Source organism: Notothenia rossii, assembly GCF_949606895.1.
Source record: "Notothenia rossii genome assembly, chromosome: 4".
In the NCBI taxonomy this organism is placed as follows: Eukaryota; Metazoa; Chordata; class Actinopteri; order Perciformes; family Nototheniidae; genus Notothenia; species Notothenia rossii.
Genome location: NC_136902.1, coordinates 41,162,161 through 41,188,658, shown reverse-complemented (window position 1 = coordinate 41,188,658; position 26,498 = coordinate 41,162,161). Strand labels below are relative to the sequence as shown.

The following is a 26,498-nucleotide window of genomic DNA, read 5'->3' as shown; positions in this document are numbered from 1 at the left end:
ATCAGTACGAGCCTCCTGCCCGGCAATCGAACAACGAGGCAGAAACTTATGAAAGAGAAGCGGATTCCGCAGCCGGCGAGACTCGAGTCGGCAATACTGAATGGTAAATTCTGTTTTATTTAATTTGACCTGCACTAAATGTCGATCTTAAATTTGTCATCTGTTCCTCACACGTCTGGCAGATATTGTTTTTTTTTTATGTTATGTACAATATTCAGGTGTACATGTCAATGCTGTGAAAGCATGCCCACTGCAGATGAATGTGTATGTATGCTGCAGAGAGATCTGGCAGGTGATGGAACAAATAGACAGTTTGCAACCTACTGACCAGATAGAAGACACCGACGAGAAACGAAGGTGCATTATTAGCCACCCAGGCTTTAGAGAAGGCTGTCTCAGTGTTTGGACACTGAAAATAGCGTATCTTCAATATAAACAACAACACAGAGCAGTTGATGGCCCACTACACCAGTAAGTAAATATTGATTGACCCAACTGCCTATTGCAGCTTTGCTTTCATATAATACTTTTAGTCGCTACAGATATGGTACACTTTTAAAGATACCATTAAACTCTTTCAAGCAGTCAAAAACAGCTTGGCTTTTATTTTTTCTGTGTATGCAAGTTGAATGTATGCTTGGGAAAAGAAACAACTACACATGTGAGGAAATATATAAGAGGTCTATGATTCTGTCAAGCAGTCATGTACAACCTCATATTTATTTTGTACAAGTAAAATACAAATATCATGTTATAAGCCAATTTGTAACCATTGCTACATAATAGTACTACATAACATTTTATTTTTCTCCAAATATATTTATAATCTGTATACTTTTTTTTCATTAGGAAGTATCAATATACAGCTTATCGACAGTTTGTACGTTGGTGCTGGGGTGTACTCGGCCCAAAAATCAGAGTCCCGCTGCCTGCATGTGCTGTAACCGAGATACGGAAGACTTACCCTGAACCGGGAGGCCGCTATCAGGGATTTCAATGGCCAAATCTGTAATTTGACATAAATCATGCAGCTGAACTGGTTAAAATGGTTTCGCATGATGTAAATAATTTACAAAGTACATCATTTACAATATTATTTTTCCAAAGAAACATGTAAATATAACAACATTTTCCAAATCCAGGGTTCGTACGGGTGCTTGAAATCCTTGAAAATGCTTGAAATTTGACGTGGTGTTTTCAAGGTTGGGAAAGTGCTTGAATTTTGGGAATGGTGCTTGAATTTGGGATAAAGTGCTTGAAAATGTAAATGCTTTACTTCGCTTTTTAGATTAAAAGAAAATAAAGAAGTCGGAGCCAGCTTAATTGCTTCGCTTTTACATAAAACAGCTCCGCTCCGGCCTTCCCGCGCTATGCGCGCGACCTGCAAGTGTTTTTGTTAGGTGTGTGACCTGGGCATTCTGATAAGTGATAGATAGATGACAGTATGCCAGGAGGTTGCAGTTTCAACGAGCGTTGGCTAGCAGAAGACAAATACAAGCCATGGATAAGACGAGGGTCAAGCCCACGAGTAGCCTCCTGCAAAGTTTGCAAAAAATAACGATGGGAGAGTCGGCGCTGACGAGCCACATGAAAGGTACGCCGTAGTAGAGCATTTTAGATTAGACTAACGTTGCATGTTACGTTTGTTTAATCTAACGTTAGCAAGCTGAATGAGGGATAATAATTGCAGGGGACAATCATTTCAGAGGAGCGTACCTATGTTATGTGCGTTACAGTCGCCATTCTGTGGTGTTCAGAGGATGAAGCACTCACTTGTAATTCAACCCAGTCTCACGGCATTTTGTGTTATAGTCACAAAATATAATCTATTGATTCGACACAGAACGATTTTAAAAGCAATGTATTTCTACAGGTAGTATGTTTCGTGCCTAAACCAAATGTGACTTGCTCTATCGAAATCAGTCACATTGACCCGAAGACACATTTTAGTTTGTATTACTGGTCTGGGGGAAGCTCGCGAGTGTGTGTGTGTTTGTGTATTTTTGCGTTTGTGTGTATTGTGTTTGTGTACCGGGGAAACACTCACAAGAAACACCGGCTGTTGTTACGCTTGCTGTGACGTTAAATTACTCCGTTCTCCGCTTGTAATTATGCCTTTACAAGCTTCAAAGCTGTATTTATCATCTGAATTTACCGAAACAAGTTTAATATTCTTTTGATCGCACAGGGATGAAACATATACCAATAGAATCTGTGGACACTCAACTTTTCATATGATATACAAGGCTCGACATTATAAATGGCCCGCTGTCCCGGAAGCACTATTTAGACACCCCGGCCAGCATAACGTAATTTCAATTTGCCCGCTCGGGCCACTAAAAAAATATTGCTTAAAAAAAAAAATGGTCCTGTGGTACTGGTATTTTGACAAGCAATTTTGTTAAATTTTTTCGTTTATTAACACTACAACATAGCGTTTCGTGAGGCGGTTGTCGTTGTTGGGTGAAAAGCAAACAGCTGTTTGCTGCGCAGCGCGCTCCTTCACTACAGACTGTCACTATCAATATCTATCTATCTATCTATCTATCTATCTATATCTATCTTTATATCTCTCTCTCTCTCCCTCTCTCTCAATCTATCTCTCAATCTATAAGGAACCGCAGGAGACAAAGGGTGTTGCTATAGCAACACGTCATGTTTATGTTTACACCGTAGGTTTACACCTATGGTTTACACGCGAAATCAATAGCGTGAAAAGGGGTGGGGTCAATATGACCCGCTGGCGGAAATAGGTATAAATGGCAATTTTTTGGGCGATTTCTTCAATCTGACTTCATATTGAACATGTTTAACAACAGAGGGTGCTACATAACACACTTTCAGGAAAAGTCGCGGACTGGGAGACTTAAATATTTTATTGAAAAAAAGTTACATACAATAAAAAAAACAGCTGTAAAATTGACCCGATGGCGGTGCTAGTGTTAATCCCATGTAATTGTAGAATGAACACAGTCTTCCTTTGAATATGTATAAGTCAGGTGTCTTGAGTAGTCAAAATTACCTACACATTGTACACATTTGTAAATATTATTTTCCACTTGTTACCATTGTAAGTCTATTTTTATGCAGCTCTGCTTGATTTTGTGGCTACAATTCAGGCTAATATGCTACCAGAGGTGGAATAAGTACTCATATATTGTACTTGAGTAAAAGTACAAGTACTCAGATCTTGTAGTGAAAGTAGAAGTACTCAGATCTGGTAGTAGAAAAAGTAGAAGTACTCAGATGTTGTACTTGAGTAAAAGTAGAAGTACCAGAGTGTAGGAATACTCTGTTACAGTAAAAGCCCTGCATTCAAAATGTTCCTCAAGTGAAAGTAGAAAAGTATTCTCATCAAAATATAGTGAAAGTAGCGACAGTAAAAGTAGTCATTGTTTTATAATGATTGATCATGAAAGTGTTCTCAAAGCTGGTAAAGGTGCAGCTAGTTTGAATGACTTTGTATACTGCAGGGTAGCTTGTGGATTTACTCCAGGTGGAACTAAAGTCTGATTTAACACTTGATTATATTTCACATCATTCATCCACATCTGTGAAGTAACTGAAGGTATTAAATACATGTAGAGGAGGAAAAGTACACCATTTACCTCTGACTTGTGTTTACTGCCAACCTAAAAGTACCTAAAAAATAGTAATCAATAATGTATTGAAAAGTTATTTGGCTGATTGTTTTATATTGGCTCAGCCAGGTTATATTGGAGGCCCAGTCTACGTACAGATGGGTCACTCATTTTGAAATATTAAACTTAGTTTTCTTTTCTTTAATTTTTCATCCTCATATAGAATGCTATCACGAAACACACATTTGGTTGTTTATAGCATAAAGATAATCTGATTTAATGTGAGGTAGGGAAATAATCATTTGAGTATGTGTATATAAATATGTAATTTACAACAGCTGTAAGATGCTTGAAAAGCTTGAGAATGCACCTTGAAAATTCTTGAAAAGTGCTTGAATTTGACTTTGGAAAAGGTGTAAGAACCCTGCAAATCACAAGTTTGTAAGATTGTATTAATTTACTGTTTGATAAATAAAAAAGGGTTCTTTTGTTAATTTTTCACTTGTAACATTTGATCTTTATTGCAGTGTACATTAGTCTATTTTGGTATATGTGCGAGCCCACAAATAATTAAAAGTGGTAAAAATAATAAAGATATTCAGACGTAATTCATTTTTGGCCTTACTTATTTCACTTAAACTTTTATATATTTCAGTCACTAGGCAAGTTCACTGTACTCTGGTGACATTTAGCTCAAGCTGGCATAACACCTGTAGTAACTTAATTCTGACCCGAGTTTTGTGCACAATATTCCAGCACCCATGATCAATGTTTATAGCAATCAGGAAACATTCACAGCTCATAACTACACATCGCTTCCCCATCATGAATTGTTAGATAAAAAAAGTTTAGCGAGGTCCGGTTACACATATGTTGAGCGAAAATAGCAGAAGGATACAAAACAAACAATCCAGACGAGGCTGGTGTTTGCCACGTGTGACGTCACACAGCTGGGTTAATGGCTGGCAAACTTTTCGCTACCGGAGCGGAATAACACGGGAAAGTGGCACACATTTCATGTTATTTGGGGGGTATTTATGGAAAGAATCATTGATGTTGATATGTCAAATGAAACAGTGGAAAGTGATGAAGCGATTTATTAACACAGAATAACGTTTATTTTGGACATTTCATGGACTTTAAGGCTTATGGGGTCCCGTGGGATCAACAACTAGCACGGCATCCATTCCACATACTCATCACTGATAGAAGAACATCCAGGGGCTTTGTCTCTATGTTTTATACTCACCTACTTGAGTCCTCTTATGGTGACCTTCCCTTAGATAGACTGTGGAGGAAGGATGTCCCAGAATTGAGACCTGATTTTAACTGGGATTCAGTCTGGGCTAACATTCGTCAGGCATCTCGCAATCCCGACCACCAACAAATCCACCTGAACTATGCGCATAGAACTTACCTGACACCCAGACGGCTGCATATGATGGGTCTTCTGGCAGATGCTCGGTGTACCCTGTGCTCCATGGGGGCTCCTGGTAAATTTCTCCATATGTTCTGGGAATGTCCGCCTGTTGCTCGCTTTTGGAACGGGGTCTCCTCTAAGTAGTCCGACATATTTTCTTTGACTGTACCTGTATCAATCAATCAATGTTTATTTATATAGCCCAATATCACAAATGTTACATTTGTCTCAGTGGACTTCACAGTTTGTACAGAATATCAGTATGACAATACGACACCCTCTGTCCTTAGACCCTCACATCGTACAAGGAAAAACTTCCAGAGAAAACCCCACAGTTTAAAGGGAAAAATGGGAGAAACCTCAGGGAGAGCAACAGAGGAGGGATCCCTCTCCCAGGACGGACAGACGTGCAATAGATGCCGTGTGTAAATTGAAAAGATAATACATTTGCAACATAGGTAGTCCAAATGTTTTGAAATGCATGTGTGTATAATAAGAAGATGAATCCACGAGGATATCCATCCAGGACTTATGATCCAGGACCGCAGCCACGACTCAAGATCCAGGACTCGCAATCCATGACACAGGACCGCAGGATCATCCATGACTCCGGATCCCGGCGTATATAGACACCAAAAAGAAAGAAATTTGGAGAAGCTGGGTTAATCGGAACATGAGAGTACACAGGTATAGACAGAGAGAAGGAAGAAGTAAGATGTCCCCCGACAAACTAAGCCTATATCAGCAAAACTAGGGGCTGAATCTAATCAGCCCTAACTATAAGCTTTATCAAAAAGGAAGGTCTTAAGCGCACTCTTAAAAACGGATAGGGTGTCTGCCGTCCGAACACAAACTGGAAGCTGATTCCACAAAAGTGGAGCTTGATAAGAAAAGGCTCTGGCTCCCATTGTACTTTTAGAGACTCTAGGAACAACCAACAACCCTGCATTCTTGGAACGCAATGCCCTAGTAGGACAATAGGGTATAATGAGTTCTTTAAGGTAAGATGGCGCCTGCCCATTAAGGGCTTTGTAGGCGAGAAGAAGAATTTTAAATTCTACCCTGTGTTCTATAGGGAGCCAGTGTAAGGCAGCCAGAACAGGAGTAATGTGGTCCCTTTTCCTAACTCTGGTTAGTACACGAGCTGCAGCATTTTGAATCAGCTGAAGTGACTTGACTGACTTCTTGGTACACCCTGATAATAAGGAGTTACAATAATCCAGCCTTGAAGTAACAAATGCATGGACTAGTTTCTCTGCATCGTTTTGAGGCAAGATATGCCTGATTTTTGCAATGTTACGTAGATGGAAGTAGGCGGTCCTTGAAATGGATTTTATGTGGGTGTTAAAGGATAAATCCTGATCAAATATAACACCAAGATTCCTTACAGTCTCACTGGAGGCCAAATTAATGCCATCCATAGTTAATATATCTTTAGATAATTTGTTTCGTAGATTCTTCGGGCCAAGTACAATAACTTCAGTTTTGGTCGTGTTTAACATCAAAAAATGTAAGGTCATCCACGTTTTTAAGTCCTTGAGGCAGTCTTGAATTGTATTTAGATGATTAATTTCATCAGGCTTGATTGATAAATATAGTTGAGTATCATCCGCATAACAATGAAAGTTTACAGAATGATTCCTTATAATATTGCCTAACGGAAGCATATATAGTGTGAACAAAATAGGTCCAAGCACTGAGCCCTGTGGCACTCCATGGCTAACTTTGGTTTGCATGGAAGATTCATCGTTGACACGTACAAACTGAGAGCGTTCAGATAGATAAGACCTAAACCAGCCTAAAGCAGTTCCCTGTATGCCAACTAAGTGCTCTAGTCTTTGCAATAGGATATCATGGTCGATAGTATCAAATGCAGCACTAAGATCGAGCAAGACAAGAATAGAGACAAGTCCCTTGTCAGAGGCTATTAGAATGTCATTTGTGACTTTAACCAGAGCTGTCTCTGTGCTATGTTGTGTTCTAAAGCCAGCCTGAAAATCTTCAAATAAATCATAGTTTTTTAAGTAATCACACAGCTGTTTTGCGACTGCTTTCTCAAGAATTTTTGAGAGGAACGGAAGATTAGAAATAGGTCTATAGTTGGCTAAAACCTCTGGATCGAGGTTGTGCTTTTTAAGAAGCGGTTTTATCACTGCTACTTTGAATGATTTTGGAACATAGCTTGATAATAAAGACATATTCATAATATTTAATAAAGAAGTGCTAATTAATGGAAAAACTTATTTTAACAGCTTAGTTGGAATCGGGTCTAAGATACACGTTGATGGTTTAGAAGAGAGAATCATTGAATTTAATTGTTCAAGGTTTATGGCTGAAAAGCATTCTAGTTTACTATCAAGTGTAATATTATTAGAACTTACGTTTCCGGGAGCTGTTGATAACACTATACTGGTCAAAGGCAAGAGGTCATTGATTTTGTTTCTAAGAGTAACAATTTTATCGTTAAAAAAGCACATAAAATCATTACTACTGAGTGCTATGGGAATAGAAGGCTCAGTCGAGCTGTGGCTCTCTGTCAGCCTGGCTACAGTGCTGAAAAGAAATCTTGCATTATTCTTATTCTCATCTATTAATGAAGAGTAGTATGCTGCTCTCGCTTTACGCAGTGCTTTCTTATATTCATTGAGAGTAATATGCCAAATTAAACGAGATTCTTCAAGTTTAGTGGAACGCCATATCCTTTCAAGTTGTCTCGACTTTTGCTTTATTTTGCGGGTTTCGGCATTATGCCATGGAGCTAATCTATGTTGTTTTATTTTCTTCTTTTTCAAAGGAGCAACAGAGTCTAATTTTATTCGCAGCGCATCTGTAGCACTATCAACAACATGATCAATTTGGGGTGGTGTACATTTTGTATAAGTTTCCTCCCCTACATGCAGACATGCTATCGAGTTAAGTATTGGTGGAATCTCTTCCTTAAATTTGGCTATAGCACTAACAGATAGGTTTCTGCTGCAGGAGCTTTTGGCTAATGCTTTGTAGTCTAGTAACAGTACTTCAAAAGTTACTAAGAAATGGTCGGATAAAGCAGGATTATGCGGTTCGACTAATAGTTGCTCAATTTCAATACCATAAGTCAGAACAAGGTCAAGAGTGTGATTATAGCAGTGGGTTGGTTTATTTACACTCTGACAGAAACCAACAGAATCTAATATAGAGTTAAATGCAACAGTAAGGCTATTTTTATCATCGTCAACATGAATATTAAAGTCACCTACGATAATTACTTTATCTGTTTTAAGTACCAAAGCTGATAAAAACTCAGAGAATTCTGATAAGAATTCTGAATAAGGACCTGGTGCACGGTACACTGTAACAAATAAGATTGGCTGCAAAGTTTTCCAGGTCGGATGCGTAAGACTGAAAATGAGGCTTTCAAAGGAGGTATAATTTAATTTTTGTTTAGTATTGATAAGTAAACTTGAGTCAAAGATTGCTGCAACTCCACCTCCTCGGCCCGTGCCTCGGGCAATATGAGTATTGATATGGCTGGGTGGAGTGGCCTCATTTATGCTGACATATTCTTCATGTCTCAACCAAGTTTCAGTGAGACAGCATATATCAATATTATAATCTGATATTAAATCATTTACCAGTATTGCTTTAGATGCTAGAGATCTTATGTTTAAGAGACCACATTTAATCTTCCTGTTTTGTTGCACTGTAGTAGTTGTTACATTTACTTTTATTAAGTTATTATGTATGACACCTCTATTAGGTTTTACCTTAAATTGTCCTTGGGCAGACACACACACCGTTAATATTGGGTATTTTATTGGGGTCGGGATTCCTATGGATGACTGCCTAGGAGAGAGCGCAGAGAAGCGTGTAAGACTGCGACTCTGCCTCCTGGTCTCAACTCCAGTTTGTCATGGATTAAGTCCACAGAGCCCTGAAATGTTTGCCGAAATGAGATTTGCACCTTCCAAAGTAGGATGAATGCCGTCTCTCTTAATCAGACCAGGTTTTCCCCAGAAGGCTGTCCAATTATTCACGAAGCCCACATTGTTTGCTGGGCACCACCAAGACAACCAGCGCTGAAATGATGACATGCGGCTATACATGTCATCATTGATCAGATTGGGGAGGGGACCAGAGAAGATCTGTATCTGTGTCTGTTTTTCTTTTAAATGACTTATCTCAGCTGCCGGCTACTGGGTACCAGAAAAGACCTCTCAATGCTGGCCTTACGGCTACCAAGAAATTGGTTGCTATGAGGTGGAAACAACAAACTCTCAGTGACCTGCTGGTTACTAATGTTTCTTGACGTAGTCTACATGGAACTGTCTACTGCACGCGTGATTGGAGTTAAGGAGTCCAATATCGGTTTATGGGTGTCGACAGCTGAAAGATTGAAGGAGCGGATCTAACTGTCTTAACCGATGTATTTGTTTGCAGTCATTGGTCCTGAGAGGTCCTGGGATTGGGGTGGGAGGGTTTATTTTATTTTTTTATTTTTTTATTTTTTTCTTAGTTTTGTCCTCTTGTCAGATTGTTGTTATTGTTTGTTTTTCTGTATTTTTTGTAATTTGTGTTGTGATTGTACTTTGTAATTTACTAAATGTGTGTGATTAAAAACATTTGATCAAAAAAAAAAAATGTTCTCTTTAGTTCAGTTTCCATAAGACTGATCCAGATAGCTCCTGAATGTAATAATTCATGCCGATCTAGATCCCTCCGCTTCGCGTCGGGCTCCTGATCAGCCTGTCGGTGTTCTTTTCCCCATAATGACCACGTCGCTGCACATTATCCCTTACGTGTTTTTTGAGGTTTGAGCAAGCGGCAAACTCTGTGGAAGAGCCGGGACGCCAATACGGAAGTGGCACACACTGCAGTTCATATATTGGCCGATAGGGACTGACTGCATAAAGGAGCAATTTCCATAGACCCCCATGTTAAAATGCCCAACTTTACAGCAGAAAAAAACATGTTTCTACCCATGGATGCAATAAATATTATGATGAATATAGTTAGATTCCACCTTCATGATTATGGATCTGTGAGTGAATTGTTTTCTAACACGACCCTTTTATTTAAATTAGGTCTTAAAGTTTTTGCATAGATTAGGCCGTGGTCACATTGAGTGACGGCTCTGTGATGTGACTGCGGCTGTTAGCTTCTTGTCTCTCTGCTAGCTGCTCTGTGAAGCTACAGGCACTCTGCCTGTTCAGCTCATCCAGGGAACACAACTTGCCCCTGGCCTTGTTTGTTTGTTCTTCATGCTTATATATCGGACTATTGTGACTCGCTCTGCGGTTGGAACAGACGGTGCATGAATGCGGTTTTGCGGTAAGTGAAATTCGAGTACTTATTTATGTGTTAATGATATTAATCAGCTACGTAATTAATGTTAAGGCTTGGGTTAGCGTGTAAGCGAGTGGTAGCTACATCGGTGCTAACGATACTAATAGTAGCCTCCAAGTTAAAATCACACCTTTATTTATAAAGGTTAAAACGAAATAGACAAGTATTAAGCGTTAAGTGGGATAATACTGTACAACAAACGGCTACTGTTTGAGTTTGATAAAATAAGGTCATCCTTGTAACTTAGAGAGATGACTATTATGTAGGTAGGAACTGTATGCATCGCTAAGGTTAATTTAAATTGGCTATGCTCAAGTATGTACACAAGCTAATGTCGAAGTAGTGTATGTGAAATCAACCTCACAATAAGATGTGTGTATATTAAAATTATTAATGTCATATTTCAAGATGATTACTTAGATATTACAATATGGTTAGTTGAGCTGGAGTTCATTATTGAGCTTACACGTTAATATCACACTCATCTGAAGAACAAACCCAAACCTTGTTGTTTTTATGAATTGCATTACCAAATTGGTCTCAAATAAACAGTAAGCATTGGTAACACAACTTCCAAAGTTACAGTAGAATAAAAAGTTCCCTGACTCGGACAATACACAATCCAACATGTTCAACAGAAGAGAATCAGTTATATTGTTTGTACACATGGTACTTTACATATATATCTGTTTGTTTAAGGTGTACAGGTGATGCAGACAGGCTGGACCAGAGAGTGAGAGACATAACTGGACTCCTCACAGCAGTGAACTTCAGCTCAGGTACAAATACTCTTTTTTTTATACTGTACAAATAATCAAGAAAGATATTGGTTTAAATAAATGAAGTATTGACTTTAATACACTGATATACATTCCATTAAACAATACTAAATACTAGATCACCTACACATCAGGGAAGTTGAGGGTTTTTTCCATGCAAAAAGTTACATTTAGATATTAACAAGCAATGTGATTTTGTCAGCTTTCTAATTTAATGTATTGAAGGCAAAGATATTTAACACATAGTGAGAACTGCTACTATTTATCTCTCAATATTGTCTGTAAAAAACGTGGTAAAAGTGATTCTTTCAGTGAGACAACAGAGCAAGCTTCTACAGTTGCAATATGTTTTGATAACAGTTAAATATTATTTTGATTATAAAATATATTTCAATGTTGATGAACTTCATACTTTTCATTCATAATCTGATTGTCTTTGTAGCTCACTGTTGAAATAAAAAAAAAACATTACAATTACAAAATAATTATATCTACAGCCCCTAAACACACAAACACACCGCTTTCATAAATAACACACTTGTTCTGCAATAATATGTTTTATGTTTCCTGTAATTTTTGTTAGGAAAGGACATGCCTGAAAGACACAACATTTTCTCCTTCTCTGAGGGTCAAGAAGAACATCCAAGAGGAACATTAAAAGCTGATGCTATGAGATTTTAAGACCAGTACACTAAGAAACTACTTTTATTGTAAAAACAGTCAGCTGATCGAATGCACCTATTTCCACATCTACACTCAATCAGCTGATTATTTCTATTTGCCTCGCTTTATGAGCTTCACATCACTTGTGCCTTGTACCGCAGAGTTTGCAATGTCATAAATAAATAGGGCCAATCTTCAGTCAGATGTGAATGTGTAATTTAACATTTTCAGTAAGAATAATGGACAAAAGGAGTGCAAATACAAATACAATTTATTGAAATGTGAACCAAAAGTTAATCAAATGTTTTAAATTAAACGCACATATGGACAGAAGGTGTAAACCTATTAAATGTATAAGTGAACACATTTAGTCAAATAAAGTGACAGACTAGGCCTGTGCAGTTTGTATCAGCTTTGCCCAGCATGGGCTCCTCCATCAGGCCTGGTCCCCCTCGCAGAGGAAAGACCCTCAGTCCTCTCCAAACCAACAGACAGGACGTCCATCAAACGGAGGTTTCTCCCTGAAGTCTCTGCAGCTTTCCGGACACCACGCTGTCTCAATCCGTCCACACTGAATATGAGAGGGGGAAAATGAAAATAACAAATGCTTTAGACAATAAGAAACATAAAGTTGACTGTTGAGTTGCACAATTTTTTAGATTGTCAATACTATTACTGTATAACTAATATATCCGTTTAAGAGGCACATTCAAATAAAGATTGGTCTTTAAATACATGTTGTCTTTTGAATTGTTTGTCTAAAGTCAAGGATCTAGAACTGGTACTTAGTTTTAATGATAGTCTGGTTATTATGCTGTTTGGAGGAGGCCTCACAGGTAAGATCACTAATTAGCTACCATCACATTTACCTTAGCTTGACTTAAATGTATTAAACGTATAATTAAGTGATATCAAAATATAAATAACTAATGTCATGCAAACATATTAATATTTGCTTGATTCCAGTGTTGAATTTAGCACAATTGCATACAAACGTTAAGGGATTTTAAGATTCTGAAGTATTATGCTAAAAACTCAATAACTTAGATTATTATTTATAGTTTTGCTGAATAGTTTCATGTCCGATTACCTTAGAAACTTAAAATGCCACGGCAGTGTGCAGATGGGGAGCATGTTAGCTTAGCTTGGTAGCTTCAGCTAGCTCTGGAACTTTCAGCTCGGTGGCAGCAGGTCCCGCCTCGGCTCCGCCTCTTTGCCCTTATTTGGAGCAGGCTGGAGTAGGCGGGAGTTGAACTCTGACGTCACTGTCGAGCCGTTAGTGGCCGACTCCGCCTACTAAGGGCTTCTCGGGCAACTCTGCAGAATCCTATGGGTGACGTCACGGACCCTACGTCCATTTATATATACAGTCTATGTGTTTGACGCATAGCCGCGGGAAGTAGGGGTGCTGCAGCACCCCCTTTTGGCGAGTGGTGTACATTTGAAAAACTGAGTGACCACCTAAATAAAAATGATTAAACTACATAAAATAGTTATGATTTTAATTAAAATAAAATTAGCTGTATACAGTAGCATATAATAGTCATAGTATATATTTGTATCAGTCAGGTGGCTTGAATTTATTTTCCAAATAAATCAAATCCGAGTCATCTAGGTCGTAGGTCGTGGGATAGTGACATAATTGACGCGACACACACAGTGCAGAGTGACAACTTTCTAGAATGGCGCAAAAAAGGATTTGGGATTTTTTTCTCCAACAAACAAACCAATAAAAAGAGTGGACCACCAGCTACTCCTCAGCCCACACCCTCTACAACTAGAGTAATACTTGATATATGCAACATGAAAATTGTGCTCCTGGTTGCAGCAATATAGTTTGGCAGCACATGCACAGACTACAGCATAAAGCATTTTTTTATTATTATTTCACCTTCTTTCTTTCTTTCCTCTTTCTTATTGTCACAAGCATACTGGAAGTCCAGATGTCCGCAGTCCAAAAAGTCGATGGACGCAATCAACAGCTCTGAAAGGTTTGCAGGTGACTTTGATGCATGTCCATAGTAACATTTTGGACAATGTGGATGTATCTGCTCTAATGAGGGTCTTCATTAGTGCCACCCCAGAGAGGAAGGCTACATTTGGAGTGTTGTGAAGCCCCAACACAAGGTAAGACAATATTTTCCTTTAATGCTACTGCCGCTGTGCAGTGTTTTGCATTGTCAATCAGTTAAAATTGTCAATCAGTTAAAATTGAATTCATAGTTTTATTAATATTGTAAATAATATCATAGCCTCTGGGCATGTGCAGCTGTTGCTAAGGGGGTTCTACTTCGCGTCGGGCCGAACCACGCCCCTTAGCTGTGATATAATGAGCATATACCACGGCCTGTCGTGAGCTATTGCTTAAATATATCATGAATTATGCAGAGCTGAAAACTGGTAACTAACCTGTTTTCAAGTCTAAGTTAGACCCTCCAGAAAAACGCGATTCTGCGATCGCAGAATTTACCGCATAATCAGCAAAATGGCGCAGATTTTTAAAAGGCCGCATATTTATCAAAAGGCCGCATAATCCCCGCATTTTTCCACACAATGTTGAGAAGAAAAAAAAGTTAACTCGTATTGACGTGACGTCATCAGCTCGCGCATCACAGAATGTAAACAACACTGTATATAGCTCATTTACCAACGAACATTTCTACTAGAGACCAGGCAAAAAGTGGGGGGAAACTATTCTGCACCCCGTGCAACTGTGTGTTGGAGCATAAGAGAAAATCGACGGTGGCAAGCCACTTTGATTCATTCAAACATCAGAAAATGCTTTCTGCTGCTGCGGACAAGAAAGCCATTCAACTCACGTTCACCGAGGCATCAACCTCCAAAACCCTTCCGAGGGCTACAAGAAACGAAGTGAGTAACCTACAAGATTGAAGCTGGTCAGATAACGAAAGAGTAAATGAAAACAGAATGAGGCGGAGAAGTGTGTTTGTGTGTGTGTGTGTGTGTGTGTGTGTGTGTGTGTGTGTGTGTGTGTGTGTGTGTGTGTGATTAAAATAGCCCAATTGCTTTTACAATAAACATTGAATGTGTTTAATTGAATAGTAAAGGGGTTTAACGTTAGTGGCAGGTTGTGTGTGAGAGAGAATAAATAAGACAGCCCAATATTTAAAAAAATTGTTATTCTTTTCCCCCGCTCATTTCGCAACTTTCCGCATATTTCGCAACTTCCCGCAATTTCACCGCATAAAATCACATAAAAACCCTGCATGTTTAATCGCATAATCAAGGATTTTAGCCCGCATAATCAAGGAATTTAGCCCGCATAATCAAGGATTTTTGCCCGCGTTTTTCTGGAGGGTCTACTAAGTGTCCAGATTACAGAGGCAACAGTACATCGGTTTAGATTAGGCTGAACCCTCTGTCCAGCCTCGCTCATCGTCACACCATGGTTGATAACATTTACGTAATTAGAGCGTATTCTTCTTTGTCCACGTCCTCTCCCTCCAGCTCTACCTCTCATTCTTCTTCCTCTCACTCTTACCCACCTCTTCCTCCCCCTCTCACTCTCAGCCCAGCTCTTCCTCTTGCTCTTGCTTCCATGTTGGCTTCCATTGTTGCTGTAGGAAAGTACTCACCTGTGGTCTTTTTATAGTGCTAACATCCTGATTAATGAGCCAACAATTATGCTCTCAGGTGTTTGGTCAGGTCGAACGTGTTTCTTGATCATTGGTCCATGTGTGAGGCATTTTGAATATCAGTGTTTTAAACCAGCTAACACGTGACTTTATGTCAGATTCCTGTGTCTTACGTGGAGAAACGTGTGCAGTGGTTTGCAAAAAGTGCAATGCTGATTTGCAAATTGTGTGAAAAGCTGAAAACGTGTTTAGAGTTTTGGAGATTTGAGCCGATGTTTTGCTCTTTGAGTGTCAGTTAAAATAATTGTGCTTTATGTATAATTTTAGTGTGTTAGCAATCGAGAAAAACTGTAATGCTTTATTAATTCATGGTTTTTAAGGGGCTTATCTCCATATAAATACTATGGTAGACTACCCAATATTCGCATCACTCTAATCGCTCGAGTTTCACCGCGGCTGTCAGCTGTGTTTGCTCCTGTCATTCAAACAAGATGCGTTGGAGAGGGGGCGGGGCGTATCTCCATGTAAATCCTATGGGCGATACCAACTACAACCAAATGAACATATTTGACCGTGATGTAATTGTAATACACGTTTCAAAGCGATGCCGAAGTAACTACATACTGATAACGGTTAGTAAAAACCATGAATTAACGCTTTGACAAGTCTGCAGACAAGACGGCAGGCGAAAAGCTTTTAAAATGCTTGTTTTCTGAATGGAATCGGATCCATTAGGCTAAACTAACCTGTAGCTGCTCCGTACACACTCACAACAACGTCATACAGACATAAATAAAGCAGCGATAATTGCGATAATAGATTTCTTGAATTTTTTTCTTTTTTGCGTGTGTTTATAAATTACCTCGAGGGCCGTACCAAATGGTCTCGCGGGCCGTATACAGCCCGGAGGCCGGAGGTTCCCCACCCTGCCCTAAAGGAATACCCTTTCCGTCCAATGTGAAATGCTGTGGTGTTTCCTGAAATGCTGTTGTGTTTTCTGAAATGCTGCGGCGTTTTGTGAAATGCTGCGGCGTTTTGTGAAATCCTGTTGTGTTTTGTGAAATGCTGTTGTGTTTTGTGAAATGCTGTAGTGTTTTCGGAAATGCTGCAGCGTTTTGTGAAATGCTTTTGTGTTTTGTGAAATGCTGTAGTGTTTTCGGAAATTCTGCGGCATTTTGTGAAATGCTGTTGTGTTTTCTGAAATGCTGTGGCGTTTTGTGAAATGCTGCGGCGTTTTCGGAAATGCTGTGGCGTTTTGTGAAATGCTGCGGTGTTTTCTGAAACGCTGTTGTGTTTTGTGAAATGCTGTGGTGTTTTCTGAAATGCTGTGGTGTCTTGCACTTCAGGGCGACCGTAATAATGGTTTATTAAGCCTAACAGTTAAGGCGAGACACCCCAGTTGAATTGGGTAATTTTTTTTAACTTAAAAATATCAGCTATAAATTTCTCCAGTTAATTACCTACAATAAGGCAATTGTTTCTTGTATTACAAGTTTTCTGAATATGCAAATGATAAAATTGTTCTCATTAAATATTTTAATATATTTCAGGAACCGAAATCGGAACTTTGGATAAAGCCAGGTTCAAAATTCTTGTTTCATTTTGTAGTCATATTAGCATCTAAGACTTTTACAGAAGGGATTTTGGATATCTCTTTTTATCACTCCGTGATCGCCATGTTTTTAGGTATAAAATCTTATATAATTCAGGCTATGAATGACTTATGAACAAACCCTTTTGTAATAGCCTTCATAATATTGATAGGAATATAACTTGAAGGTTTGGTGTATGTCAGTGCAACTGAAGTGGACATTTCGGACTCAAAGAAAAAACTCATTTTGAGAAAACGACCTTTAAAGATTGCAGTGTGGCGCAAGCAAAATCCTCCTGTTCTTTGGATGACAGCTTGCGGCTCGACACACTACGTGAAGGTATTTCATGTTCGGGGTCATTTGTTTTTGTATAACCTTGCTTCGTGCAAGTGGCAATTGTTGTTGTCTTCTCTGTGAACGTTTTTTTCGCTGTTCTTTTGCCATTTTGAGATTTAAATTTCTAGCGGAAAGCTAACCAGGAAGTACACCACGTGACGCATCTGAACGAATCACGTTGTCAGAAGTTGACACCAGCCAGTGAAATTTAGTTTCTTGGTTAGACCCTTTTGTACCTTCACGATTGGTTGCTGATACAAAGGAAATGACCATATTTGGATCCGATGAGATTGTGCAGGAGAGACGGAGCTTTCCAACGATATCTCTGATGACATGGTGCAAACAGCGGTCACGGTACTTTGTGTTACGTTAGAATGCTAACTTTTGGTGAATTTAGGAGAATTATACAGAAGCAAATAGACAAACTATTGTAAAATAAACACATTTAAATGTGTATTTTGTACGTTTTCCTTCCAAAAGCCTGAAAGAAAACATGTCATGGGATCAAAATAGCACAACATCTCAAAATTGACCAGTGCGTGAAAAACGATGTTTTTGCCTGCCTTTAACAAACAATTTATGCTGCTCGTATCACTGACAGGCACAGCCTTTTTTCTTTTTTTTTTAAGCGGCCCCCCTCCCCACTTTTGGCAGCACCCCCTGAGCAAAATGACTTCCCGCGGCTATGGTCTGACGTGGTGTTTACAGCAGTGGATAACAGCTTCTGGCCTGGGGCCTCATTTATAAAAGGATATACGCTCAAAAATGGCGTATGCCAGTTTCTACGCATTGTTTGCGATTTATAAAATACTAACTTGACGGGAAAACGTGCGGTCCTCCACGCAAACTCTAGCCCAGTGACCACCAACTGGCGACCCGCGGGCCACATCCGGCCCGCCAGACATTCTCATCCGGCCCGCACGACGGGGGTGACTGTGGCGTTGGCGGAGTGGTTACTGCGTTCGCCCCCCACCCATTTTGTTTTTTACAACGTCTCGTGAGTAAGGTGCAGTACCGGAGTCCAACAGAGAAGCAGCAGCTGCGGGACAGTCGACTGCGTACTGCGAAACCTTCCATGCCTTGAAGAAGAAGTGATCCTTCGTTGTGAAGAGTCTGCTTTGTGTACTCCGCACCACAGCAGTAGCCCCGCTGCGACAGAGTCCAACAGAGAGGCAGGAGCTGCGGGACAGTAGCCTAGAAGCAGGCTTGGGTTGTAACCATGGTTGTAACGGAATACCTGTAACGGCGTTACGTAGTCAGAATACAAAAATCAAGTAGGCTAACTGTATTCAGCTGGAGTTACATTTGAAAAACAAGTAATCTGATTACAGTTACTTTCATAAACCTGAAGTGAATACATTTTGGAATACTTATTGGAATTATTGGTGGAAAAGTTTCCTCACAAAATGTCATATTCATTACCGGCAGAATTGTGTGCACACTGCACAGCGCTGCAGCATGTCTGTGAGCGAGAGAGAGATGCAGCGCGTCTGTGAGGCCCCGCCCCCGCACGCAGATGAGAGATCTCTTTTAAAATATATTGAAAGTTAGAAACGGAGATGGTTAGATAAAATCAGCGCCATATAGAGAGAAGAGTTGCGACAACGGAGGTCCAAAATGCTTGATCGTCACGTGGTTCAGGGAGACTCAATAGTTCCCCGGAGGTTCGTGGCGGGCCATTTGAATCACGATTTGAATGCATTAAAACCAGGATAGAAATGCAATTTTTGGTAATTAGTGGTCAATAAAGGATTTGATTTGCAATATTTATACAACATTGATATGTGTATGTAGTTACATCAATTATTTTGTTTTTTTTAAAGTAACATTTGCTAATATTTGAGGATTAAGATAAAATAAGAAGTACTTTATTGATACCAATTGGGGAAATGTTTACGCTGCAGCAGCAAAAGACAAGGCATTGTACATTAGACAGTTAAAAGACTATAATTAAACAATCGAAAATGTAAAGATCTTAAATAGAAATAAAATAGCATTATAAAAAGTAGAAAATATACAGTGTGAACAGCTATCTTACTTAGATAGCTGTTCACACTTACTTACTTTTTGGAAGTAATCTCAGGTGCTGCGTCGCAGCATTCAGAGTAATTTGCTCACATTGGGTTCAACGCGTCATAGAGCGAGCAAGTCATTTCATTGGACGAGAGGCATACTATGAGAGCTGGTCACAGGACTGCGTTCAAATTTAGTCAGTAATTTGAGGAACTGTTGAAATGGCGAACGCAGATAAAGTAGAGCTCGAAAATCCTACAGCATCATTGAAGTCTCCGGTTTGGGAACATTTTGGTTTCGCAGTTACGTACAAGGATGACGGACAAAGACAGGTGGACCGAACCAAAGCTGTTTGTCGGCATTGTTCAACTAAAATTGGTTACGCGGCTGGCTATACATCAAACTTGCACACTCATTTGAAAAGGCATCACCCGAACGTGAATATCACCGGTACCAAAAGAAAAAATACTGATACTAGCATTTAAGCCTCCACCACTCGCAAAAAGTTCAGATCGTGCCAAAGCTATTAAAAACGCCAAATATCCTTATGTTGCAATGTTAGTAAAGCGCTACCTGGCTGTATCTGCTACCTCTGTCCCTAATGAGAGGGTGTTCTCCACAGCAGGAGACATTGTTAGTGCCAGCAGATCTGCCCTTTCGGCAAGCAATGTGGACAATTAAATTTTTCTTTAAAAAAACATGAAAATACAATGACAAGCAAGTCATAATGTCAAACTGGCTGCTTAGGTACTAGTACAGTACAGTTCAAATACAGATTGTTTCAGTTCATCGAAATGCTGCACCTTAATGTTTATTTTATTATATTTTGTATTTATTTGAGTGAATACATTATTCACAGTTTAATAATAATTAAAAACCCAAAACTAATAGTTTATGTTTTGTGAGTACTAGTACAGTAAAGTTAAAATACAGATTATTTCAGTTTATCTAAATGCTGCACCTTAATGTTTATTTTATTATATTTTGTATTTATTTGAGTGAATACATTATTCACAGTTTAATAATAATACAATAAAAAATAAAAATATTTTATGTTTTGTGATAATTTTTTCTGCTGTACCGAAAACGTACCGAATCGAACCGTGACCTAAAAACCGAGGTACGTAACGAACCGAAATGTTTGTGAACCGTTACACCCCTCATTTTTTACCATTTCTTTAATTCATGGTGGTTTCAGTAATCCCCTGGTAATTGAAGTAATCTAAAGTACTAATGTAATCTTTAAGACTTTCAGAAAGGACTGGAGACCCACAGGTGCCTATCAATGATTGTCAACTGAGTCAAAGCACCAGCAGCAGCATGATGTTGATGTTAAATGTGTTGTTTTAGGAACATCCATTGTAAATAAATGGAATTCAATAAACATTGAATAGCATATCATGCAGTTTGTCTGTGCCTTTTCCTCTTTGTTGTCCTGGCATATAGTCTCCACCATGGTTTGCTGTGCTGCCTGGTGATGCTCCAAGTGCTCAGAGAAAGGAGTAAACATGTAAAGTTTCCCCACTGACACAGAGAGGAGGAAAGAATGGCTGGCTCAAGTCAGCAATTTAACCATCACAAAAGACAACAACAGCAACAACATATGTGAGGTAATGATATTTTTCACAAAACAAAGACCACACCATTGGGAAGCTTAACGTCTGTTTAATCAAAATAAGGAACAGGGAGAGGCTTACAAAACTCAGGGAGTTGAGACTCAGGCTCAGGGTGAAGGTCTCATTGCAGGTCTTCAGGCTCCATTGAATCCCCCTGGGGTTCTTGTGCTGAGAGAGGGAGACAGGAGAAAGGGTTAGATACATCTAGCAACCTATAGGATGGAAAATTGCTGACCCATTTGAAACTTACCTTGTGTTTTCACTCTCACTTAAGTCCCTCTCCCTTTGCCATCAATTCAAAATCAGCTGAGCTGCAACACAATACAGACAGATCATAATTAACAGAATCACAAGGACATCATATGGCTCTGCTAAAAACACTCACCCATAAGTTACGTTTTTGTTTACTGTTCGGAAGTCTCAAATATGCAGTCTAAATCCATATCAATAGCGATGTATCACACAAATAGCTCTCTTCCTTATTATTGTGTAACGTGAACTATATTATACTAGCTGGAACTCTAAAATGGATATTGTTAGAAATTAAAATCAATGTTTTGATGATATAATGTAGCTTAAACATACCGTCAGTTTAAACGCTCTTTTATACTGAAAAACCAGAAATTCTTGTGCACAAGCAGTTAAGCTTTTATTCTGAAAATCCTTCATCTACGGTTAGCATTTAGCATGTGGCTAATATACGATTTCCTAAAGAGGTGAATTGAGTAGCGAAATGACGTGGTGTGGTGAAAACCGAAACCTACTGATTTAACACTACAACTATAGATGTCGAGATACTACCATGCTGAATATTAAATGAAAGTACAGTTTATTTGAATACATTATTGTTTACAGACGAGAGTAGCATGTGACAACATCCGGAAACCAAACCAGCCGTGAAGTATTTTCTGTATGTTTTAGAGTATTGATTACAGCGTTTAGAATGTGTTACATGAAAAGTGATGAAAGAGAATATGAGGAGAAAAGGTGTGTTAAGCATATGTTGAAGGTGAAAAGTACCAATCCTCTGTTTAAATGCAACAACGGACATTAGAGGCGAGGCGAGCCGGCTGGCGGGGAGGAGCCAGCAGAGGATATATAAAGCACCGAACGGGGGATTCGTGCTTCTCTTCTTGCTCAGGAGAGCCAGATCACAGCTGTTATCTGCCGGAACAATATTCTGTCTGTAACACTACCGCGCCTTTTTTAATTAAAGTATCCCATTTGAATCTTTTCAGAGACTCCATTTAGTCTCATTTTAAAGCTTCTCTCCTGGACGCGAGAATAAAGAACATATTTAACAATATCCTTATTTCACCATCTCAACCCACTACAATCACGCACACCCCAATGTTATATTTAACTCATATTTAACTCCCTCCACCCCGGATAAAAGCACTTTAAGATGCCCCTTTTCTCTAATTCCACAACGTTAGGTTGAAATAACATTAGGAGAACGGATAAATAGGCTGTACGTGGTTAACGTGTGTTGCTAACTTTATCCGGAATCCTAGCCTAATCTGTTATCTGTAAACGTTCCCTAAATCTATATACTGATTTAGGGATAATCTTCAGGGAATCCACTAACATCCTTTAATACACATGTTAATTTGACTCAGATGTGCTGATAATATCCGCAATATAAATCTTTAAACATCTTCTTACCTTTAAAAGTCCAACACGAATGGTCTATTATGCTTGCAACTCTACTGCGCTGCTAGCCGCAGATAGCCCCGCAAGTCAGCGGCAAGCTAACTTCCGGGTAACTATTGGGAGCTCCACGATCCGCCATTGCTGTAAAAAAACTGGTCCATTGGAGTGAACGGAGATGTCGTAACTCTTCTATCTATATGGCGCTGGATAAAATGTGCAAGATAACGTTTATGTAGCTTTTCTTTATTGTCGAAATGATGACATTTATAACGGGATCAAATCAAAGTGAATGGCCTGCTGCTGCTGAATGCATGGGGCTAGTGACAGGAAAAAGTTTTAAAAGTTATTACATCGTTTTTCAGATAATAATAATAATGATAATTCATTCTATTTAGGGGTGCCTTTTAAAGCACCCAAGGACACCTTACAATTCATAACATATTCCAAGGAAAGGTTTTAAGACAGTACAAAGAATGCAGTCCGCGTGATGTTTTTTATGTGGGGTGCAGATGAGAGGGAGCTGTCCAGAATGACACCAAGATGTTGTGTTTGTGCTCTTGATAAGCCATTAAAACAGTAAAATAAGTGTCTCCTGTGCACCAAAACATACCCATCTGTTATAAAAAAAGAAAGTATTTCAAAAGTAATCTGAATACGTTTTTTAAGACAGATAACTGTAACTGTATTGTGATTACTTTCATAGCAGGTATTCAGTATTCAGTGACTGATTACATTTACAAAGTAACCCTCCCAACCCTGCCTAGAAGTGATCCTTCGTTAGCGTGAAGAGTCTGCTAAGCTTTATGCGGTCCCCCCCCCCCCCGGCCAACAACTTCAAAATTCTGGGCTATATAGAAATCGCTGGCCCGCGATAGGCCCGTGTCTATTGGATACATTTTGGCCCTTGGACAAATGTAGTTGGTGATCCCTGCTCTAGCCCGTGCGTACGCACTAAGCAAAAAAACGGGAGAGACGAGAAACTGCGACACCGTTGGCAGAAGGAAGAATGGAGAGAAATATGTGGAAATAATACCATAAATAAAATGTTACCTCTCATTTATCATAGCCTATATGAAGAATTCTTTTTCAAACATTGATTAAAGCCAACCTTAAAATGATTTAACAAACGCCTGTTTGCGACTCCTTAGTGCACACAAAAACATAACTTGGAGAAATAAATAAATGCGGATATGTTAATTAAAACCACCTTGAATATGTTGTGTTAATGTTATGAAATGTTTTCTCATAAATGATGCGGTAAGCAGGAGGATAGAATTACGTCTAAACTGACGCCGTTTTGCATTTCTATAGGTTGTAGATACGAGCATGGTTTTATATACTATCATGTTTAATCGTGTTTTATGCCGTTTGCCAAGACTTGACAAGTCGCTCGTAAAACACAGGAGGTATGGAAACTAAGAACACCATATGTGGTAAATTGTACAGCTAATATAACACAACACATTAGTTGTATTTCCTTTAACTGGTGGATTATGGATATATAGTTGCTGATCGACAGCTGGAACACAAACTACCAAATACAAACAAATAATTCAGATCCAGTCGTCATGACTCCACTCCGGAGGGATTCCCCGATCATTTCTTAGTTTCTCATCAAGGGGGTGTCTCCTGTCCCCGGTACAAACACACTGCCTGAGGAAGGCTATGTGTATTTATTTTTTCATTAGACTTTTTCGGACCACTTATTTATTTATTTTGGTGACGATCCGACCTCCATGCTGCTACTCTGTTCAAACTGCATCCACCAAACAATAAGATTTATCTCAACCTCCCCAAAATAACCAAAATCTGACACGGGTTGCGTTCCAATAGTTAATTTAGCTTAGGAACCTTCCTAACCAAGTGAAATGACCCGGAAGTACGTCAGTGGCAGCCATGTTAAGTGCCGTTCCAATTCTCTAAATTAAAGGAAAGGAGGTTTTCAAACTTCCTTTATAACCTCCTTTAGCTTAGGAACCACTGGACCTCCCTTGACGAAAGGAGAGGAGAAAATGCTGCCCCACAATGCATTGCAGCAGCAGCATTTGCCGTCACTCAACAGTCGGCCGTTCACGGAAACAAACGATTATGACCGAGAAATTATATCATGAACGTTACGCTGCTTATTAAGCATTTTAAAACGTATGTGGTAAGTTGCCAAAGTGCTTTGTTCTGAACGTTCATCAGTATTATAATAAAAAATAGACATTTTAACGTTAGTTTTTACTGAAATGATCAAATAAAGTCAACATTTCACAGTCTTTACTGAGCTGTGTGGAGTTTGTTCAACTTTTAAAAGATGTTTGAATGGTGATATACACAGTGATAGATGTTAAGGACTAACATTTATAATAAATACATTTGTATTGATTTTAAGATATTTTCATAGTTCATACAATCGTACGTATTGGGATCATTTGTATTAATGTGGACCGGAGGGAGAGGGTGACGAGCAGAAGTTTCACTTTCCTTTTTTATTTCAATTCCAACTTTGTTCATGAAGAATATGTTTCTCTGTTGTCCACGTTCATAAAGCATAAAACAACAGCATCAGAGCACGGTGCAGAGTCTCTAGATGAGTTTACAGTAGTCCCTCGTTCTTATTAAACATTCATGTTGTAGTCCGCTATAGAAAACTGTAGTTTCCATAGTTTCCCCACAGCAGCAGACGCACATTCAGGACGTCCGCTGGCGCATCATAAACACGTTGCATAGTGAAAGTGCATTCGGATTCTCTAAAGTACCGCAGTCTCTTCTCCTAAGTCCTTTTGAATTCTCCTATCCAATATCCCTTAACCCCGTGACGTTTCACTCAGAGGTCAAGGGATAGGAGATAGGGTTTAAATTTAGGAGCTGATTTTTGGATTATCGGAATGCAACCACGGTGTGAGATGTCTTTTTTAGCTGTTCTGTCGTCATTTCCTGCGATCTTCTTCATGAAGTCAGTCAAAATGAATGAATGAATGGGCGTTTCTTTGACTATTTATTGGCAAATATGGGTGTTACGTGAAGCCCGCAAAAGCTGCACCGCATTTGAGTCGATTGTGATTTATAAAGGGAAACCGGCGTAGGAAGTGCCGTACGCACTTTCCTTGCCGTTACCCAATGTTCGGTGAATCGGAAAATGTCGGAACATTTATGGACCTATTTTTCGGATTTCTACTACGTAAGCAACCTTCCCACGTGAATCCTACGCACGGCGTTATACATGAGGCCCCAGGACACAGTTTGCACCTCACCGTCACATTCCTGTCTATTCTTCGGACAAACTCAAAATAATGGGCATACCTCCACCCCTCGAAAGTTATCGCTGACTCAGCCATGTTTATGCAGCACTGCATGTGGAGATGTTGACGCGCAAGTCGCGCAGATTACGTACATATAAAAACCCCTCTTGTCTGTCAGTGTGATTATGACTGATTTTATAAAAGTAGCGAAGTAACCTGTGTCAGGGCAATGTTAGTAACTGTAGTGTGATTACTGAATTATAAAAGTAGCGTGTTACACTACGTTACTGACAAAAGTAATATTATTACAGTAGCGTGTTACTTTGTAACACAGTGATAGATGTTAAGGACTAAAGTTTATAATAAATACATTTGTATTGATTTTAAGATATTTTCATAGTTCATACAATCATACGTATTGGGATCATTTGTATTAATGTGGACCGGAGGGAGAGGGTGACGAGCATAAGTTTCACTTTCCTTTTTTATTTCAATTCCAACTTTGGTCATGAAGAATATGTTTCTCTGTTGTCCACGTTCATAAAGCATAAAGCAACAGCATCAGAGCACGGTGCAGAGTCTCTAGATGAGTTTTTATACTTCTTATTATACATCCATGTTGTAGTCCGCTATAGAAAACTGTAGTTTCCATAGTTTCCCCACATCAGCAGACGCACATTCAGGACGTCCGCTGGCG

General features: G+C 39.2%; 3 long non-coding RNA genes across 3 annotated transcripts; 1 reads left to right on the top strand and 2 right to left on the bottom strand.

Moving 5' to 3' along the window:
- Positions 1-11,024: 11,024 nt before the first annotated feature.
- Positions 11,025-13,747, top strand: LOC307037019. Its single transcript, XR_013807561.1, has 2 exons — positions 11,025-11,105; positions 11,689-13,747. It is a non-coding gene; the product is annotated as an uncharacterized lncRNA (long non-coding RNA).
- On the bottom strand, positions 12,022-17,746 carry LOC307037018. The gene is made up of 2 exons (XR_013807560.1): positions 12,859-17,746; positions 12,022-12,339 (listed from the first exon to the last, which is right to left on the bottom strand). It is a non-coding gene; the product is annotated as an uncharacterized lncRNA (long non-coding RNA).
- Positions 17,747-20,957: 3,211 nt separating this feature from the next.
- LOC307037017 lies at positions 20,958-23,322 on the bottom strand. Its single transcript, XR_013807559.1, has 3 exons — positions 22,587-23,322; positions 21,172-21,232; positions 20,958-21,089 (listed from the first exon to the last, which is right to left on the bottom strand). It is a non-coding gene; the product is annotated as an uncharacterized lncRNA (long non-coding RNA).
- Positions 23,323-26,498: the final 3,176 nt, after the last annotated feature.